The sequence below is a fragment of the Brassica napus genome, chromosome A3, assembly GCF_020379485.1.
Source record: "Brassica napus cultivar Da-Ae chromosome A3, Da-Ae, whole genome shotgun sequence".
Classification (NCBI taxonomy): domain Eukaryota; kingdom Viridiplantae; phylum Streptophyta; class Magnoliopsida; order Brassicales; family Brassicaceae; genus Brassica; species Brassica napus.
Genome location: NC_063436.1, coordinates 33735230 through 33738175, shown reverse-complemented (window position 1 = coordinate 33738175; position 2946 = coordinate 33735230). Strand labels below are relative to the sequence as shown.

The window sequence follows — 2946 nt, the reverse complement described above, 5'->3', positions numbered from 1 at the left end:
AAAAAATTATGCATTAGTAACTAATTAAATTATTTATTAATTAAAAAAAATTAAATTAAGAAATAAATAATACTTACCATCAACAAGGCGATTCCGGCGTGTGGAGTCTGTCCAGAAGTACGGGGCAACGATAAATTGCCTTCAGAATCAGGGGTCAACCGGGCCACTGAGCAATTGTTCGACGTGCGAATATTGCGAGGATTCATCCAATAGGCCTTCAGGCCTGTCCAAACGTAGTCGCTGATGAACGTCGGTTTTGCCACATCCTCGTGATACCGCCATTTCTCTTTCCAGTCACCAACATTGTTCTTAAGGTGATTGATATACCTTGGATTTGACCCGTTTTCATCCATGGTATATAGGTGTTTTACTATATATATATTTATGTTTTCTACTCTTCTAGGTATGTTTTCAGGTTCAGGTGCATTTCGGAGTAAAGCTATGACTTTGGAGCATTTTGGAGCATAAAGGACATTTCACCCGAGCTGAACACGTAGAGGTCGACGAGAGGAAGATTAATCGATCGATGCGCATCAGTGCCATCGATCGATACCAGGAGATGCCTCGACAGATGAAGATTAATATCGATTGATGTACACAAGTACCATCGATCGATGTCGAGACATCAGACACGCGACATTTGGACTCAGCAGACTTAAAACCTAAGGCCAAGCCAAATTACCAAAATGCCCTGACGAGTTTTTAACCTAGTAGATTATATACTGCCTAAGTGTTTTGACGGCACGAGAGCTTTTTAGACCTAGTTTTGTTACAAGTTTCATTTTGAGAGAGAGAGAAGAGAGTTTTGGAGAGAAGATCACTTGTGATTGGAACTCCTTGTTTTCATTTCTTTTCATCTATACTATGAGTTTCTATTTCTTTATTGTTATGAATTTCTTTGCTATGTCTGAGTAGTTCAATTATTAGATCCAGGGTTCAGATAGGTTTGTGGGATTAGCCCCTAACTATAGATCTGCCTTGTTGTCATATTCATGATAGATTTGTATTCATTGCTTGTTTTAGCCTTGCTAACTAGAACTTGATCATAGGATTGCATACTCAAGCACCCTTGTTATCCCATCCTGACATCTATCTATCTATCATATTACGACTGCTAGAAAGGGCTAACCGCCAATTTAGTATCTTAATATGGCATATCATACTAGCGCATAGGCCTGGCTAGAACCCGTCGATTGATGTCCTCAACTGACTAGCGATCGACGTTGGCAAAAGTGTATCGGTCGACGTCTTAATAGACCATCGATCGACACTCTTTCGTTGTCGACATACTAACCGTTGAGACACGAGATCTAGTTTGTTAACCAGTGAAACATGCGACAGCTGATCACTGAGTTAAGCGATTGAGTTCTAATATACCATGCATGCAACAGTTAGGCATCTATAGGTATTATAATCTCCAACACCTGAATAGTGGCCCTGCATCTAATATCATTTCCAACTAAGTTACATTTATTATTTACTCGCTTGTTAATATTGTTATTTTATTTAAATATTTACAACCCTTAGAATTAATAAACACTAGATTTAATTGTTCCCTAGCTCCTTGTGGATTCGATCCCTAAGTACTACATCTGAACCTCTTTTGATGAGAGTAACACTCCTTAGGGTAATTTGAGTGGTATCAAATTTGGCGCTGTTGCCGGGGAGCTTTGATCGCCATTAGATTTAGTTTTATTGATTCTTATTCTTTTCTCTACCCCCTTTCTAATAATCTTTTTCTTGTCTTTTCAGGTGCATGCCCAGCGGTACCAGAAGCAACAAGGAGAAAGACTTGCTGTTCTCAGACGATCCTGCTCATTTGGAATGCACCATCCGTAGAGGTCAACGTTCCACATCGCTCGACGCAACAATTTCGTCGTCGATCGATACGCACAACCAACCGTCGACCGACACCAGACCATCATCGTCGATCAATCCCAATCGTTCGACAACGATCGATACTACGCCGCATACGTCGATCGATACCGTGTCGTCAAAAATGGTAAACATTATTATTCTAACACAGGACGTGAACGGAAACCTGTATGACCAGGCCGGTCATCTGCGTATTGCAACAGGTCAAAAAATAGATGCTCAGGGGACTGTAATCCTTGATGCTGATGCTACGGAGCTGCTCAACCTGTAGATGAGGACGCTCGATCGAAACCACTGGCCGACTACAATCGCCCAGATGAGTACTATTCCAACAGATCAGCTATTCGACTTCCAGAGATCCAGAAGTAGAATTTCGAGCTGAAGCCTCAATACTACACTCTCGTATCGCAGATACCCTACTTTGGGTTACCGCACGAGCATCCTATGGACCATCTGGAACGGTTCGAGGATCTAATCGCTGCTATTCGGATGGAAGGAGTCCCCGAAGATTACCTGCTGTGCAAGCTCTTCAGATACACGCTGAATGGAGAAGCGATGCACTGGCTTAGGCAGCAACCCACATGATCTTTAACATCCTGGACCGACATCAAGAATGCTTTCTTACGAAAATTCTTTGATGAGGCGCGCGCTGAAGAACTTCGGAACAAAATTTCCACATTCTCGCAGAAGGCTGGAGAGTCCTTCAAAGATGCGTGGATTAGATTTTGGTTCTTCCAGCGAGACTGTCCACACCACGGATTTAACGAAGTGCAGCTGCTAAGCACTTTCTTCCGAGGTCTCGCCTTACAGTATCAAATGGCTCTTGATACTGCGAGTGAAGGAAACTTCACTACTCGGAATCCGTTGGAAGCTGTGAGACATATCGAAAACCATGCTAACAGCAGCAACACCAAAAACACTGACTCTGAACGGAAGAAGTCTGTAGCCTCTATCGGGAAGGAACATATGGACGAAGTAAGAGCTAAGTTAGATGTGGTGCACGAGCTTCTTAGAAAGCAAGTCTGTTCAGCTAAAGGAGAAGTAGCAGATACGGAAGGAGAAGAAAATGTG

General features: G+C 42.4%; 1 non-coding gene across 1 annotated transcript; it reads right to left on the bottom strand.

Annotated features, from left to right (window-relative positions):
* Nucleotides 1-2530: 2530 nt before the first annotated feature.
* Nucleotides 2531-2636, bottom strand: LOC125607769. Its single transcript, XR_007338839.1, has one exon. It is a non-coding gene; the product is annotated as a small nucleolar RNA R71 (small nucleolar RNA).
* Nucleotides 2637-2946: the final 310 nt, after the last annotated feature.